Here is an 18480-nt window from a genome sequence, read left to right as displayed (position 1 = left end):
AGGGCAGACCATAGCTCCCCTTTCAGTAGAGGGGAAGGAGGCGCTTGGGAATTACGGAGTAGGCAGGCTGGCTTCAGGTCCCAGAAAAACACTTGGACAAATAACCAAGTTGCTTGTCAGCACTTAAAAAATATAAGGAGATGATCAACAACCACAGGAGTGTGCCAAGAACAAATCACACTGAAGCAATCTACTGATAGGAGAGCAGGACTGGCGGGCAGCAAATCAGCCATTTAGGCCTTACACCTTGATGGGTCTGAGGCTTTGTTCACAAAGGATTGCACATGGAATTCTCTCCAGAAACTGAGGGAGCCCTTATCCAAGCTGGACTGCAGTGAGAAATACTCACACCTAGGTCAGCTTCCAGTGATTTGTTGTTGCAGTGAAGGGTGTAGGCAGCCTGCTCTGGGTCAATTTGCACATTTCCAAAAAAAGTGGGGCATAAAGGAGCAGAGGATACATCAGTCTCGCCATGCACCATGGTGATAGCATCCACCACCTTTGCCAAGGGAGATGAAGGGGATACAGGGAAGGCCAGAACACACTCAGGGAATTGCTCTAAGCCCAGCAGTGATGCCCCAAGATTTCCTGTAGCCATGCTGCCCACCTGATGTGCAAGTGGAAGAGTAATAAGAGGGAGCTGCTTGCTCCAGGTGGAATAAGCTGTTCTCTGTAGGTCTGTGTTTATTCTGTTGCCTTTCCTGGTCACTGAAAGTCTCAGTGAATGCAGACCCAGCTCTGAGAAGAATAAACTTATCTTTTAAAGTTAAGTTTTAAGGAGGGTCCAGGAAATAAGCTAACTGAATAGCTAACATTTAATGCAACACAGGAAAGTTATGGAAAGAAGAAGAAGAATGCAAAAATGTGGAAGAGAAAATCTCACTCCCTTCCACAACCTTTTTCAAAATGCTACTGGTTGTCTGAGTGAAAAGTAGCTGAATTAGATTAATCTAATGTATTCATCCCAGTGGTTCAGGCACATGAGATGTTTTTCTGGATGTTTAGTGAATTAGAGACAGATACAGTTACTTATTACTGATTTACTTCAGACCCCCAGGCAAAAAGCTGCATTTGAAATGAGATTCCTATAAGGAGGAGAAGATAGACATAACAGGATAGCAAAAAAGGTGTTACCTGCAGTTCTCCTGCTGGAAATGAAACCTTTTCACTGGCACAAAACAACTGTACTACAAAAGCAAATTTGATTCACGTTTAGGAGACACTGCAGAAGACTGGGAATTGATTTTCCATGCATCCATGAGAGGAAACAAGACGTCTGTTTATCCCAACACAGGGCCTGCCACTGTGAAATTATATTTTCCCCATGACACTTATTTTGTTTCCGTGCGCCTGGACGCAGAGATGCCACGTGTATTTCGTGTTCTGCCACGACTTTCCAAGCTGGAAACCTCAGCAATCAGGGGAGTGACCTAGGAGAAACACACAGATGTCTGGGGTTCGGTCCTGCACGTTTCCAGTGCTCTCCCAGGACAGATAGACCTATAACCTGCACTGAAGCTACAAAGAGCAGAAAAGTACTAAAAAACCCATCTCTGCATCACACCAGATTGTTAAAATGGCCACTCTTGATATCAAGACTAGCAGGTACTGAATCCACTTCCCTCCTTCATTCTTGGCAACTGTCTTGGGATAGTGCAAACTTGGAAGCACCAGTGCAGTGACCCTGGCAGAGTTTTGATGATCAGTTTGCACAAGCTTGCTAACCATTAGTGGTTAAAGGGATGTCTCTCACCTCTGAGATGATTGCCTTAAAAACTGGACACTTTCATTGCAGACAGCTGCAGTTAGATGACAATACTGTCATGCAGTGAATGACAGCAGTGTGCTTAAGTGGCCAAGGAGGCCAGGGGCATCCTGGCTTGTATCAGCAGTAAGTGTGGCCAGCAGGACCAGGGCAGTGACTGTCCCCCTGCACTCAGCACTGGTGAGTGCTGTGCTCACTTTTGGGCCCCTCCCCATAAGAAAGATGTTGAGATGCTAGAGCACGTCCAGAGCAAGACAAAGAAGATGGTGAAAGGTCTGGAGCACAACTCTTGTAAGGAGCATATGAAGGAGGTGGGGGTATCCAGCCTGGAGGAAAGGAGGCACAGGGGAGACCTTATCACTACATGAACTACCTGAGAGGAGCTTGTAGCAGGTGGGGGTTGGCTTCTTCTCCCAAGCAACAAGGGACAGGACAAGAGGAAAGAGCCTCAAGTTGTGCCAGGGGACATTTGGATTGGACACAAGAAAAAATTTCTTCACTGAAAGCATTATCAAGCATGGGAACAGCCTGTCCAGGGAAGTGGTTGAATCACTGCCCCTGGAGATATTAAAATATGTGTAGGTATGGCACTTAGGGACATAGCTTAGTGATGGAGTTGGCAGCATTAGGAGAATGGCTGGACTGAATGATCTTAGAGGTCTTTTTCAAACCAAATTATTCTATGGATGGCTAAAGCACAAAAAGAAGCCTATTTAGAAGACTTTGAGTGATGTCCAGTCCTCCATATGTACAAATAAGGCCATAAGAAAATGCTATAAATATTTTACTGCCATGACTAGGGACGGCAGCATTACTTTTGAGTAATGAGAACATGAGGAATCACAGTATTATTAACAGCTGGCTAAAACTCACTTTGAATTCTGGATAATTGCACTGTTTTTTCTTCATCAAACAAAGAAAATCATACAGGAATTTAACCTTTCCCCAGCTAACAGATCATTAGGCAAGGCTTTCACAAAGCACTTCAATAGAAAAAGCCATTGTCGTAGCAGAATGAATCTTAATAGAGCAGAACTAGATTTATAAGATGTTCTCCTTTCTCCTTCTCCCCCTCTGCCCAGTGCAGAGATGCACATGCTCAGCACTCATGTGCTACTTCAGCTCAGCAAGAAGGAATAACAAAAAAAAAAGAAAAAGAAACATGCAAGGATGCTGAGAGTCATATTCTTCCCTTTATAACGCTCATGTAGCTGGAGTGAGGCTGCTTGAGGCAGCAAAGCACCAAGTTCCATCCCCTCACACCCAGCAGCAAGCAGTGCTGGGGGGGGTCTCACTGGGGTGGGTGCCTTGGTGGGTTTGGGACAAACAGCAGCCAATAGTCACAGACAGAGGCCACTTAGGCCTGGCACAAAAATTAAATCACAAGATATTTGTGATTTCTCAAACTTTTACATCATTGGTTGCAGAGGCTTCAACTCATCTAGGGAGTGAATACAGCCTGACAATGCGTGGCTGGGTGGCCACCAGTGAAGATCTGCTCCCAGTCCTGCCCTCAGATGAAGCTCTGCACAGAAATTGAAGGTTTTAACTGCTTGTATTGATCTCAAACCCTGCACAGAGAGAGACAAACAATTTCAAAATGCAGAAGGTGTCTGTGAAACCACAAATGATGGTGGGGTTCAAGGGACAAGTACATCCTTTGGGATTCTTTCCCATTATTCTTCTTTTTATACAAGGCTAAATTTTAATGTTCTCTGAAAGATGGATGGCACTTAACTCTGTAGCATGCCAACACAAAATCTGAGGCACATTAAAATATCTCTGGCAGTTTAAAATAATTGGAAAGACTTTCTAGTTGTAGTTACTGAATTAAACATTATACTAGAGCCTTTATGAGGAGCACAGTATTGACCACTGTTTGGAAAGGGGGACAGTTCAAGAATCTCTGGGTTTGAAAGCCTTCCACATTTTTTATTCTGCTTCAGGAATTTTGCTTTGGCAGAGTTTAGCATGAAGAGTGGAAATTCATGTGCTGAGACGGAAGCTGGGATCAGTCAATGGGCTGAGGGGTGGCAGGACATGGCACCCACAGTGTGCCAGGGGCTTTTGTGACTCTGGGAAGGCAACCAGAAGGATGGGAAAGAAGAGCCTGTTCCCCCTCTATCCCCACCATTCACCACATTGATCTCTTGCATGTACAGAGTATACAAGCACCAAGGAGGGTGAGATGAGAGCTGAGCATGGGGTGGGCAGCTCACAGCACAATTCCCAAACCCACAGCTTAGCTGAGAGACCAATCCAGTGCACAACAGATGAACCCTTCTGGGGATAGAGCAAAGAAAAGTAGCTCTAGAAATAATGATTTCAACTAGTCACAGATATTGCTCAACTCTTCCTTCTCCATAAACTCTGGGCAAGCCTGGAGCATCCCTGCACACAGCTCCTCTGCCAGCACTGAAGCCAGCAGCATTCCCTGTCCCTGAGCACCCCGGAGGAGACAGCAGAGTGATGGCACTGGGAAGGACCTGGCAAAGAGAAGCCCAAAGAGAACTTTACAGGGAGGGGGCAGAAAGGGCAGTACAGGCTGTTCGGACTAGAGATGAGTAAGACGGCTGGTCAGAGCAATGAATAGAAAAATAAAGATATTCCCACTTACAGAAAAACAAGTGGGTACATGGAAAATTTATTTACTAACAAATTTGCACCATGGTCATCTGAATCCCATTTGCTCTGTCTCTCTTGCAACAAAAATCCTCATAAAATCACTTGTGTGTGGCAAGGACTTGATGTTTTCTTAGCAAATAAATATGAATCAGAAGATAGGCAACAGACAATTAGAGTAACTCCAGACCCACGGGACAGGTCTGCAACACTGGCTTGAAATCTTCCAAAGGATTGCATCCCCATTCACAACAGGGTGTCAGACAAGGTGACCAGAACCCCCCCATCCACAATCTGCATAGTTAGAGCTCCAAAGATCAGCCTTCACTATTGCTGCAAGTTCAGAGGCAAAGCAACACCCCACACTGTCCATGTGCACTGTAACATTGCACTGGATCATGGGAAGATTTTCCTGCTGTAGCTGCATGCTAAGGCATTCCTTCAAAGTTGTTGCTTAATGAGAATTTTAGAGATTTCAAGGCTACCCAGAAACCCACACAGTTGCTGGAAACTGCATTCTAATGATGACCATCCCAGCTGGGAGGTTGTTTGGTTTTAATTCGGTTTTCTGAAGCATTTTGCCATGCAGTAAAACCACACTGTATAAAGATGCTGAAGAATTCCTGGGCAAAATTGCTGGCTGGAGGGAAAATTTTGCTTGCCTCAGATACACATTTCACCTGAAATGATCTCTCAACCAGGTTAGGCTCCTAATGCCCTCCAAAGAGGACTGAGGTTTTCAGAACTGTCCCTTGCTCTCCTTGACCCGCCAGGCTCTCCTGTTGCTCCAAGGCAAGGTGCAACGTTGGAGGTCTGTTCTGAGTGACAAGAAGTGCTTTGGCAGAGCCTAATGGTGCTATAGAAAAGGGATCTAGTTTAATCCCATCTGAAGAATACCTGAAAGTTGGAGGAACTGGCTTTAATACTGCCAGCCAGCAAAGAAATGCTGCACACTGTGTTAATGAGAACCTGGATTTTATATCCAGCTGGAGGACAGATGGGGGATCTGGGGCTATTCCCTCTGGAGTATCAAGGGGGCCTTTTTCCAAGGGAATTGTCATCATCCCTGGTCTTTAAGCAGCTGAACATTGACCCTCAATATTCATTCAAGTCTTTAACTAGATTTTTCATTTCACTGCCAGCGCAGAGGTGATTATGCTGACCACGTGAGCAAGGTTTAGTCCTTAACTCTGCCGCACAGAAATAGCAGTCTGGGGGCTTGGTGTCAATCTCTCGCCAATAAGGAGCTTGGCCAGCAGCCATGGATTGTGGGCTGAGTTCCCAGCTGGCATATAACTTGGAAGACAACCACGAGGTCTGGGTTCAATATCCAATTGCTAAGGAGTCTGGCTGACAGCCTCATTTTGTGGAATGAATCCCAAATTAATATAATTCTTTTGATACCAGACAAGGGGCATGGCCTGTTTCCAAATGCTCTAAGGGCTCAGATAAAAGCCATAGGCATTGGGTTCAGTGTGTAAATGGTACCGAGGTTGGATAACAGTCAGGATTGGGCTTAATCCTCAGATGGTGAGAAAAAGGAATGAGCCCTGAGCTCTGCCTTCGTGCAAAAAAAGAGAGCTCAAATGAGCAGAATAGCTCTGTTTTCAATCCTCGCGTGGTAAAGAGCTCACAGGACAGTAATGGTTTCTAGGAACAAGTGTAAATTGACATGGAGCTTCAGAAGAGATGTGGGATCTGGGTTCAATCTCCAAGTGCTGTAAAGCTCAGATAATGGCCAGAGGGGCAATTTCCAAACCCTCTGTTCCAATCTGGTGTCTGGGAAAAAACCAGGATCATGTTACAGCAAAGAAAGCTGTTTTTTCCTGCTGCATAACTTAAGGTATTTTCCCTTTTGGATCAGGATGAATCCAGCATCTTCTAAAGTTTCAGAGGGAAATGGAGGTGAGCAGGGAGAGTGCTACATGTTTGAGTGGAGCAGAAGAGCAGAGCAAGGGAAAATAAGACTGTGAGCATCACCTGCTCTTCCACATCTTCTTGGCCACCCCAGATCACTGGATCTGAGCCATGGAAATTGCTCCAGGAAAAACGTGGGTACAGCTCCTTATCATTCTCAGTGCTCAGCAGTGCCCGCATTAGGTGTCTTTGGGGTCCCTGTGGGGGGCAGCTTGTCCTGTCAAGAGACAGTGACAGCCTGCGTGGCAGTTCCATCTTCCTGACACTGCTAGCACAAAGGGCTGCTGGGAAACAGGGTGTGCAGCAGTGAGTCAGGTCAGCAGCTTGCTTGAGTCATTCCATTTTGGATAAAGGAATGCAAATAAAATGAGCAGAAAGTATTCAAATATTATTTTGTCCAGGCATTTAAAGCTGGTCTTTTACATAGGAAAAGGAGCAGAGGATGAGTTTTCATCAAAAGCTATACATTGATCCTGTGAAAAGCTTCAAATTTGATAGCACTATCTTCCTGCTCTTGAGGAAATTTTAAGAATCTAATTCCAGTCTCTGTGACTCTCAGCTTTAGCTCCAAAGTCCAAATAGTATGGAGCACAGCAGACAGGCTCTGATCTGTGAATGCTGCTAGAACAACTTTGGATTGTGAACCTGACCTGCAGTTAGCCAGAATCCTGAGCAGCAACAGCAGGCTTGGGGTAAAACCTCCAAAACCCATTTCAGTGTGAGAACTACCCATTCCTAATGACCAGGGGTGCTGGAGACAAGCCCTGTCAGCACCATCCCCTGCACAGGTGGTGGGCACAGCCCAGCATTCTGCTCTTTAGCCCGTGCAAGGCTGTGACTCTGGGGACAGGTTGCCCCATTGCCACAGAGGTGCCTCTCTCCAGGCTCTACCTGTGCACGTGGAGCAGCAACCCTGCCAGGCTCAGGAACACGGCTGCAGACATAACCCAGCCCCACTGCCAGACCTTTGCTGACAGAATGACTGTTTTATATGGCTATAAGAACAGCTATAAGCGCAGCTGTCTGAAAAGCAACAAAATCTATGATGTGTGTTTCTAAAGCCAATGACAGCTGGCAGTGCTGCGCTGCAGCTCATACCTTCTTTTACATGGTTTAGTTAAAACACTTCTCTGCAATCACTGTGATTTATCAACAAACTGCAGTTTCTGGAACAATTTAAAAGCATTCCCAAATAGGTAAGAAGTGGTCAGCTCCTCAAGCTCCCAGCAAGCTCCCAAATGGCAGGCAGCTAGAAATGGACAGGGACAGCTGATGGAAGGACTAAACGCCCTCCCTGGCCACTCACAGGGAGGACAGGGCTGTGAATCCCGTTGGGATGGGGAGTGCTGAGGCAGGGGTACCTGGGCAGCTGCAGAGCATTACCCACGGATGGGAGAATGGTGATTTATTGAGTTTAAACCTGGCTTCAGGTGCAAACATGAGCTCTTTCTGTGCTGCCAGGAGAGGTGACTTGGTCCTTGCACAGGGCTGCTCCCTAGCCACATGGAGGGGGGACCTCCTGTGACCCCCTGTGACAGAGTCTGACCTCTCAGACACGGGAAACCCTGTGCAGCCCACACCACAGAGGTGCATAGAAGATAATGCCATAACTCTCTGGCTATGGCTCTCTGGTTGAGCTGGAAGTTGTAACACAAGGCAGAGTGAGAAGGCAATACTGCACCATCCCTGTCCCCACACTCACCTCCTGCCAGCTGTACAGCAGATGACAACAGCCATGAGGGGAACCCACACAACCCCATGCATCATTTGCTGCTCAGGCAAAATGCATCCACGCTTTTCTTTCAATCTGCCACAGTTGCAAAGCAGAGGTTTTCTTTATAAATACTTTTTCTAGCAGCACCTGAAGCACTAACTGCAGCAAGAGGGTAGATGCTCTCAGCACTTCCCTGCAAAAACCAAGCTGGGCAGCACAGGCTGAGCAACACCCTGTGCAGATGCTGCACGGCTAAACAGGGATGAAAGATGCACAGGTACAAAGCATGCTTTTAACATGTTCCTTTAATCTCAGTAAAATGCTTAGCCCAGGTAGGCTGTGCATCTAGCTCACCAATCCCCTTCAGCAGCTGCCATACTCCATTTTTTGCTGCCTAAGCTGCTGTCACATGGCAGACACACAGCTTGATTCAGAAGAGCCTCACGCAAGCAGACCCACCCCACAGCATCCCTGGAGCCACAGAAGGAGCAGAGCCCTGTACCAAGCCCTCTGCCTCCCACCCCCCAGATCTGGCTGCTCCAGAGCAGAGTGACATTGATCAGTCATGCGAGGAGCCTGAACTACCACATCGGGAACAAATTCAAACTGAGGACTTCAGTGTTGCCAAACCCCAACATTCAAAAATCATGAGTCAAACTCACAAAAATCATGCGACTGGCTCAAGAAACCTGGTTTTAACATAACATGCCTGCTGTTTTCAAAAATTTGGGATGCCTTTATAAGATGGTTTTGAGCTCTTCTACTACCAGGAGAGTTAAAATCTGGCTTGTTTATATTATTTATTTTAGGCTGTTGATGTGCAGGAAAACAATCAGTTTACTTTACAAGTTTGACTGCCTTTTCTATGGGCGGGGACTGCAGCTGGTGGCCGGCGATGGCAGGGGCATGTCCCTCAGTGCCGAGTGCTGCAGCAGGAATGCTCTGCTGCTATACAGGGATCTGGCCAGCTCCTCTTGCTATTGGGAAGCAAGCCCAGAACCCACAAGAATCAGGTGCTGTATTTTGTGGGTCTGAGCCAGTGTTTCCTATGGTGCAAGGGGCTGCAGGCATGGTGTGATGCTAGAATCCCCTGCCCCGGTGCCGGAGCATCCTCCCCTGCCCGCTGACCCCGCTCTCGCCATCGCCCGTCCCTGGCTGCTCCCACTCAGCCAGGGAGCAGCTGACTTCCCTTGGAGCAAGAGGGAGTGACTACGGCTCTTCGCACACTTTGTGAGCTGGGCATCTGGTATTTTTCAAAACTCTGAAACATTTTAACTGAAAACTGTCTTAAAAAAAAAAGAAAAAAAAAAAAGAACACCCAAAACCCCAACCAAAAAAACAACACATAAAACCGGAAATGTTTCAATCCGAAATCCTTAATTAAAACCACACTCTTTAGTACATAAAGAAGGAAGTTAAAACAGAAATGTACTTTTGCACATTACAGACAGCATTATAATAAACACAGAGCTCTGCCAAGAAAGAGGCATTTTCAAGGCCAGAATAGATGCCTCCAGCTGCACTCGGATAATGTCAGAGGGCTCGTCTGCAGTGCTCTGAGTGTGGCTGCATTTGAGCGCAGCAGTGACCGAGCGAGCCTGGCGGGTGAGGAGCGCGGCAATCACCGGGGCAGACCGCGAGTGCGGCACCGGGACCGCAACCCACCGGGGTCAGGGCTCCACCGACTCGCACAGACCCCAGAGCCGGGCCCTAATCTGTAAAATATTTGAAGGAACTGGCCCTGGCTCTCTCTGCTCCTCTGGGCCCTCAGATACGGCTCAGCTGGAGGGACCCGGCTTGGCAGGAGCTCTCCCCGGCTAATCTTCGGGGGAATCTTGTACCAAAGCACACAGGGCGGAGTCTGAACCTGATTTTGGAGGCACGAAGAGAGATGAATGGCTGGAAAAGACCAGCATCGTTAGCATGATATCCTGCACCAGGCAGCCTGGGACACATATGTGGAGTGCACAAGTCAAACCCAGTCCCTTAGCAGGACAGATCAGCTATTTTATAAAGGTATCCACTGAGAGCTTAAAACCTGCTGCAATTATGGAAATCAGCCTACCCCATGGGAGATTTTGCAGTTATTTAGCATCCGTGGTCAAAATAGGCACCTGGCTTTGAGTCCAAACTTACCTGTTTTGGCTTCCTAGTGACTGGATCTTGCTAGATTTTTGTTTCTTGTGGATAGCTCAAGATTAAGGTCAAGCCTCCTCTAACATTAAGCTGTATTTGTTGCAGGTCTTCAGCATCTCCACAATAATGCAAGATGTTCCAAGCTTCCAATCAATTCTTTGGCTCTTTGCTGAGCTCTGTCAACAAAGCACTGCTATGTGGGGCATTTAGGATCTCATGAACCAATTGATTTTCTCTGAGAGCACAAGTCTGCCCAGACTCCTTCTCCTCCTCACCAGCCGCAGAGCCAAAGCAGCCTGGTCTGCACTTTAATGCCGTGAGAACAAACAAGACACATTTAAACAACTACAGCAATTAGCCTCACACATGCTTCATGGAAAGATTGTTGGAGGGGAATGCTGATGTGGAAGGATGTCACCTGCTTAGGAAACAGAAGAAGGAAATAGGAGGGTTGATTGGGGTTTTTTTGTATGAAGAATATTTTGGGGTTCAAAAAGAGGTGAGAAACAGACTCTGTGTGTGTCTCCAGGCACCAAGAAAATTAAAAGGAGCACAGAAAATGTCCCACAGAACTTCATTAATAACAAACAGAACACAGAGGACATCTATTTGAGTGTCTGACTAAAGCAGCTAAAATAACTGGAGTTGGTAGGAACCAGTAATTTTAATTACGATGTTATCTGCTAAAGACAGAGCAGAGCAGGTCCCAGACACAAGTTGTTGAACTGTGTGAGGAAAAGTTGCTCTGGAGAAGGGAAAGTAACAGGGGAGGGGATGTTTATTACTTGAACATTATTGATATAGAAAGTTGACTAATAGTCCAAAAATGGAAGTAAATTTGAGTGCAAGTGGTTACAAAACCAAAAAGCCCAGCAATTTAAGGCAGTGGAAGGAATAAGAAAAACTGATTAAAGATAATGTATTTCAAAAAAAGCAAATTTGAACAAATTCAGGGCACAGGTCAAGAGGATCTCTAGGGAAGGGAGTTTAAGACAGCATTTCCCAACCAGTGAGACATGGAGAGGCAACAGCTGTGCTGTGGGTCAGGGGAGAGAGCAGCAGAAAGAACAGCAGGAAAATACCCTGCAAATATGTACAAATTAGAGGAAGAAAGAGGAAAATATAAATTAGTAACTCGGTGCAAAAGCGTAACCAGCATATTGACATGGAAACAGCTCTTTTCTTTAGTTTTCATTGAGACAATTAACTGTGACATAACTGTTAGTTACATTAATCTGAACTGTGAAAGAGCAGCAGACCTGAAGGACAGAACAAATGAAAGACCACTTAGGAAACCTAAACCACAGAAGTGCTTAAAAATTGCTATGAAGTCTGTGTCAAATTGTTTTGCCGAATACAGAAGATTCATAGGTATTCAATAAATACCTTTTCTGCATTTTTCACCCAGAATTTTGCCACTATCAGCACACCCTCTTTCAATAATTCTGTATTTTAGTGAAGTGGTTTTACTCCTGGTACACTGGAAGTATATTTATTCCTTTAACATCCTGGTTCCCAATTCTCTCAGCTTGTGCAATGGAGGCATCACCTGAGCAGGTTCATTCTTCGAAGGTGAGCAGGGAAGAACAGGCATGACCCACAGTGATGTAAGCATCCAAAGAGCCCTGGGTGAACTCCCTTTGACCTCCATACCTCTTTATACTCCTGGAAAATAACCCAAAGGCAGCCCAGTCCCGTGGATCAGCACTGCAGGTATATGGACTTGGATGGGATGGATGTTGAATTTCATAGCAGCCACCCTGCAGGCACTGCTGCCACACAGCTCCTCTGCACTGGCTGGCACCTGCTTGGTCTCTGCAGTGATGGGGAGGGTGCCTACACGGCCTGCCAGGACAGTAGCTCCAAATATCACCCATTAGTGCTGTCATGCCTAGAGGTGGCTGTCAAAACCAGAGGGAGCCACGCAGGCAGAAGAGGCAGAGGAGAGCACGATGTGGCACATGGGACTCAGCTAAACATACAGCAAAAGGCTGTGCTGTGAGTTACTCCACTCTTGGAAGGGATTTACATGTCAGATGTTGGCTCTTTTCATGAGCAGATCCTCTGCATGGCTTTTAATACATGTGTACCCAACTGCTGAGTGACCTACAGCGCTGCCCTCCCTCCTGCTCCCCTCTCACTGCTGAAACACAAATCCTTCAACTGAAAATACATCAAACTCTGGAGCTAATGAGTCATATTAAAATCGAGTATATGAGGTGCTGGTTTAAGCTAATGGTGTCATTGGCTTGCCTTCTGGGACAGGGATCTGAGGTTTTTGCAATATACTTGTCAGACTTTTCAACTCACTCAGCTAAACAAATAACCACGGTTAAACCTCTGAAAGGGATTCTGCCCCAGCCAGAGGAGACAGCCTTCTGAGACAATTCTTGGGGATAAATGTTGATCTAAAAAAGCATAATTTCTCAGGGTTTAACTGACTATCTCACTGGTTAAGTAAATGGTTTTATTTCTGGATATGGCATAATCTCTGCTGAAAAATAAATTCATGGAAAATATTAAATCAACTTATTAAAATAAATCCCCCCATACTTCTTGGCAGTCTCTAATTAAATAATTCTACCTGAAAATCCCATGACTCAGATTACTTATGCGATATGCCCAGTGGCTCCCACCTTTGGTAAATGGGAACCATGTGGGCAGCATTAGGAGAGGGAAGTGCAAGAAAAGGTGAGCCCAGTGAAAGGCAGATGGACACACCATGGCATTCGGGGGGAGATTAAAGGGAGACACCAAAGGAGGGATGAAAGCTTCTAACAGTGGAGAACAGGAAATTTTCTGTGTCTGAGGAAGGTTGTGCTTGCTCTGAGCAGGAAGGAAGGTGTTAGCAGCTGGAAGAAAAGACTAAGTCTTGTCCTGAGAGGAAATGCTTCAAAAGCATTTACTTTCCAGATTAGCAATGACCTTGCTCCATTTACTGCTGAGATTGTGCATGTTGGAAGCCTCATCCTGCAAAATGTGGCTTGTTGTGCATTACTGTACAGCTGACAAATGCTCCACGTTCTGAACTGAGAAATATGCTCACAGCACTCAGAAATGACCCAACAGATTCTCACTGAGATTTCAGGTCATCTCTTCAAACCCTCAGTCTGAAAATTTAGCATAAGGAATTCCTATTAAAAGAGAGGTGATAGGATAAAATTATAAAAATTCAAACCACAGACCAAGGGTTCCACATGATCTTGTGCTGTGTCAGCACCAGGGGGACAAACAGGGCAAGCATCTGGACACCAGGAGGACAAGTCAGCCACCAGGATCACCTCCTGAAGGGAAAACAGAGAGACAGAGGGTGCCCAGGATGAAAGCAGCAAACTCGGGCAGCCTCAGTCTCTTCCCAGCAGCACTGACCTGATCTGCTGGTGATGTGCTGCTGTGCAACATAACAGCTTTGATCACAAAGACTGATGGCAATGAAGAAGGAGATATCTCTAGTGATTAAGGGAAGAATGTGAAATATTTTATGCACATGTGTGTAGAAACAGGCTCTATCTTTCTAGAGCCCTTCTGGCCCTCTTATCAAGAAAGGCACAAAGGCAGTGCTCGTGTTAGAAGAGGTGGCAGCATCAGGGAGAAATTTATTGAGCTGGTCTATCAGGTCCTAGTTGACAGTAATTTCTTTCAGGTGAATTTTGTTGGTCCTCCAGTGCTGACAAGTCCTGGGAATGCAAAGACAACAAGAGCTCACAACTATCAGAGACTCTGGAAAACCTAATTAGCTTTCTGATGGCTCTTCATTCAAATGCAATCTAAGCACCACAAAGAGCAGAAGGGCAACCCAGCCTCCACAATGCCCTGGAGGAGTTTTGGAAATGGTGTTGATGGCCATGCTCCAGGAAGGCAGTGCCCGGGACATTGCACGGGTGCTGGGTTTTAACCATTGTGTTTCCTGTGTATTCCATTCCCTGACACAGAAGGTGCTTCAAGTCCCATCAGTGGTGATTTCCCACTTCTCAAAGGATGGAGATCTGCAGAGTTTCCTTAGCCTCTAATGGCTCCTTCCCAAGGACAGACTCACTAGGAGGTGCAAGCTGTTGGCAGCTCAAGGGCCCAGAGGAGCTGTTGACCGTGTTTAGGCCGCGATCCAGAAGACTTGATTTCATCCAGCATAAGTGGAGCTGTTTTATTTATTCTAATGGTCTGATGGTGAGGGAGGAGTGCTCCCTGGCTGCCCAGGCCAGCCCTGTTCCAGGCAAGAGGTCCAACACACAGCCCTTCTCCAGAAAACACTGCTCACAGGGACAAGGCACCCATCCCCATGTGCTACCTGGAAGCAAAGTTTCACGGACTCATGCTGCCTCCCAAGAGACATTTAATATTCTCTTAGACCTGTTGTCTGACATTCTATGCCTTTGCCAGCCAGGTGAGCCTGGATGATTGCTCCACATCATGCTGGAGGACTGTTTGAGCATCCCTTCTCCAGCAATGGCCAAGAGGAGGTACCTGGAGAAGAGCACAGGAAGGACAACTACAGCATGGTTGGCCTCCAAGAATTAGTGGCACAGGGCAGCAGGGATAGAAGGCACCAGGAGCCTTACTTTCCAAATAAAAGCAATAGTAGGAGCCAGGATACAATGACAGCCCTGGGACATCACATGCACCATGAATGTGATGAAGCTCAACTCAGAGTAACCTGCTGTGCCACCCAAAGATTTGAAAGCAAGATGTCCTAGCTCACATAAAACAGTGAGAGTCTGTTGAACCCTCTGAACAGACTCACGCCAAATTATAAATAAAGATCCAAGAAGACTTGACACAACATTGAGGCAATGACTAGAGAAATGACTTATGAAGTGCACAGCGAAAGCCTGCAGGGCTGACCAAATGGAGGAGAAGCTTTTAAGAGCTGCAAAAGCTTTCCAAAGGAACAGAATCTGAGGAGTGCCAATTTGTGTCAAAGATTTTCCATCTGCACACAAATAAATAAATAAGAAAGATGGAAGCAGACAGGGAGAAATCTTTGTTGTCCATCTCAGAGCCCTGTGTGGGTGTAGCTCCTCCAGTGCAGTCTGAGCTGAACTCCAGCGAGACTGAAGTGTTGCAGATGGCCAGCAGTAGTCATCTGCATGGGGCTGAGTTACACTTCATAGGTCCAGTTCTGCCTCTGAAATGAATGCTGCGTCCTCTGCACATCCAAGGTGCTCTCCAGACCTGCACAGCATTGATGTGCCTGAGAGGGAACATCAATGTCCCTCAGGCAGAGAGGGGTTTGGGAGTCCAGCGAGAACAAAGGAGCAAGGAAGGAAGATATGAGGCAATAAGCAGAAGGGGAAAAGAAATAATTTTCCATGGCCAAGCCACGATATCCCAGCTCCCATTAACACCCACTCCTGTCTCCTCAGCACCTCAGCATGAGGACACCAGCCTTGCCACCCACCAACAAATCCATGGAGGGATCAGGGAGGGAGGCATGGCAGGCAAAGAGGGGACAAAGGCAAGCCAAAGAGTGCGGGAGGGAAAAAATATTTTGGGGTTTATTTTTCACACAGGATTCACAACATTCCTCAGAAAATTTAATTTTGCTGTCCTGTTCTTGTTTGCTAACCAGAACCAATTTAATTTTAAAACAACACACAGAGCCAACAGGGGAAAAAACATTTTGCAATGGCTCTTCGCTCCCACTTGGAACGGCGAGCACAGCTTAACTCGTTCAGCTCTCGCAGTTGCAGCACCAGCTCGTGGGGAGCTGGCCCAAGAAGCCTCTGCCGAGGAGGAAGAGAGAACTCACTGGTGCCCATAAATGATAGAATAAAAATGGGGTTTTTTGAGCAACCTGACAGGTCCCACTCCTCACATCTGTGGGGGCTGGAGGTGGTGGGAGCAGGGAGCAATTTGTCGCACGGAACGCCTTCCTGTAGCCCTGTCTGTCCACTCGACAGCTCACTCCAAGGTTTGTAGAAGAAAAATGGATTGTTGCTGCATTTAAGAGAGAGCAGAAAGCTCCTATTCCTCTTCCACGACCAAGAACTTGCACATTTCTCATATCAACATGTGAGTCTTCTGTGGTTTTATGCCTTGTTGTGACAGTTTGGTAAACAAGCAGATAAAAATCAAGAGCTTTTCAAAGGCAAGGTTAACACACTCATGTGCGACCTGGCTTGTCAGAGTACGCCAGAAACTCCAAACACGTTGCTCCTGCTTACCATCTGCATGAGCTTATTCAGACTAAAATAACAAAGTGTGTTTCCTGATCTCCATCAACGTAAATAGAGCCATTAAACTGCAAGGCTGTTTACATTCTGGGAAATAGTCATTGCATTCATCCTGATTGCTCCTCATCGTGCAGCCCCAGCGTCCCCACACTCCGCTAGCCGTGGCTCTGCTGCAGCCCACAACCCCACTGACCACCAGCTAACACCAGGCATCGTCTGTGCCACAAAACCAACGGAAACCCCTTTGCAAATATTGTTATGCTGGTGTCCAAATTTGGTTTTATAACTAGAAACAAGGACACACTTGAAGGATCCAGCTCTCCCAGTTGTAATATCTGGCAGGCGTAGAAGTGGGAACATTCACATTTTATAAAAGGAGATTTTTGCTAGGTAAAATTATAAACATTAGAGCAGAAAAAACCCCTGGAGCTTGCCAGTGGTGTGCTTACAATAGCTCTGTCTTCTGCGTCATGCAAGGACCAACACTCCAACACAAGCACGTAGAGATAGCCCGGCCTCCTTCCCAGAGGATTTGTGTCCTGGAGGAGGAGGGGATAGTGCCATCTGTAAGCTGTTGCATCCCAGAACATCAGAGCCAGGCTCTGCACTTTTCTGGCCCAGGCACCCCATCTGCTCATAGGGGACAGCTGAGAGCAAACACTGCCCAGCCCCGTGGGGTCCGACCACCCCAGTCAGCACCTCTGCACCCATATGGGCACGGGGCTCCTGGGTGCTGACAGGGACATTTGCACAGCTCCCGGGAACGTGGGCCATTCTGGGTGCTGGCCTGCACTGCTACACTCCTTACAGTCCTCATAGGTGTTCCCTGTAATTATGGGAGACCATTGTTGTTTGTTGGCCTAGCTTCACCTGCAGCCTTGTCAGGAATGAGAATTCCACATTTGGAAATAATAACAAAAGGATAAAACTGGGCAAATAATGATACAGGCCAGGTCACACATTCCCATTTTATTAGACTCAACCCTCCTGAAAGAATTTCCTTGTATCTGCGTGTAATAGCTAAGTGCAAATATTTTCTAGAGGACATTCTGTTTCACAAAATGGAGGGGCTCTGTTTCTGTGTGAATTACATCATAAATTATCCATTACAAGTGTGGCAGATTTTGCCTTTATGCTCTCTGCATAACAGCTCTGGACCTGCCCTTGTGGCTCTGCTTGGCAAGCTCGGCAGCTCCACAGATCCCTCACAAGCACTCCCCTCTGCAGGGCCAGAGTCTCTGTACTACCACTCTTCACAGCTCCTGTCCTTGTCTCAGTCCCAGATGAAAATATCCCTCTCCTCTTTTGCACATGGCTCTTCCCTACCCACTCCCTCTGCTAGCAATTAACTCACTGGAGCATTTGCGAACCAGAATGGAAGAGAAAAGCTTAGTCCCATTTCCCACTGTCCTGGTGGGGACAATGCCACAACAGTACCACTCTGCCCAGCCTTGTGCCAACTGGCAGTGTGCAGCAGGAAGCCCAGCATATGGACAAGGCTAAGGAAGAAAGGAGTACAGCACATTTGCTTTGGCTGCTGATGTTCTGCCAGTCATGTCACGGGTAACCATTTAACAACGGGGCTCGTGAAACCCAGCCCATCAGCATCTGCTTTTACCTTGGCTTTCAAGGCATCTGTGCCATGCAGGCACTCTTTTTAAGAGTGAAGCAAATATGGATTTGCACTTGCATTCGAGCACCAGTGCGGTGGGATACACTGTGGGAATGGCATCGCCCCAGGCAGAGCCAGTGCGTCCAAGGGAGCAATCCTGCCTTGGTTCAGAGCTGCTAATCACACCCCAGGAACCACTGCAGGTTCTAGAGTTACACACCCACTGGGAGACAGGCTTTCATCACAGACCTGTAATTAAAGGGAGACGTCAATGTAGCATGTTAACAACTTGGAACATCAGTTATCCTTGGAACATCAGTTATCCTTGGAACATCAGTTATCCTGGGAGTTCAGCGAATTTAAAATATAAGTATTTAGATAAAGCTCATCAGTTAACATACCAACTTTAACTCCAAATAAATCAAGAAGGTTTGATGATTTTATGCCAAGGTATTTCTGCAGAAATATAAAGTAACTCAGTGTAAGCAGAGAAAGCCTCAGCTACAAACCAGGCAGGCACACCATGTGTGCTGTGCACCTTACA

The 18480-nt window shown here is 46.6% G+C and overlaps 1 protein-coding gene across 3 annotated transcripts in view; it reads right to left on the bottom strand.

The window, feature by feature from the left end:
- HPSE2 (heparanase 2 (inactive)) overlaps window positions 1–18480 on the bottom strand; it is a 104923-nt gene that overhangs the window by 34914 nt on the left and 51529 nt on the right. The window lies entirely within an intron of this gene.

Source organism: Zonotrichia albicollis, chromosome 7, assembly GCF_047830755.1.
Source record: "Zonotrichia albicollis isolate bZonAlb1 chromosome 7, bZonAlb1.hap1, whole genome shotgun sequence".
Lineage (NCBI taxonomy): Eukaryota > Metazoa > Chordata > Aves > Passeriformes > Passerellidae > Zonotrichia > Zonotrichia albicollis.
Note: the sequence above shows the minus strand (reverse complement) of the source record. Positions and strands in the feature narration are given on the sequence as shown.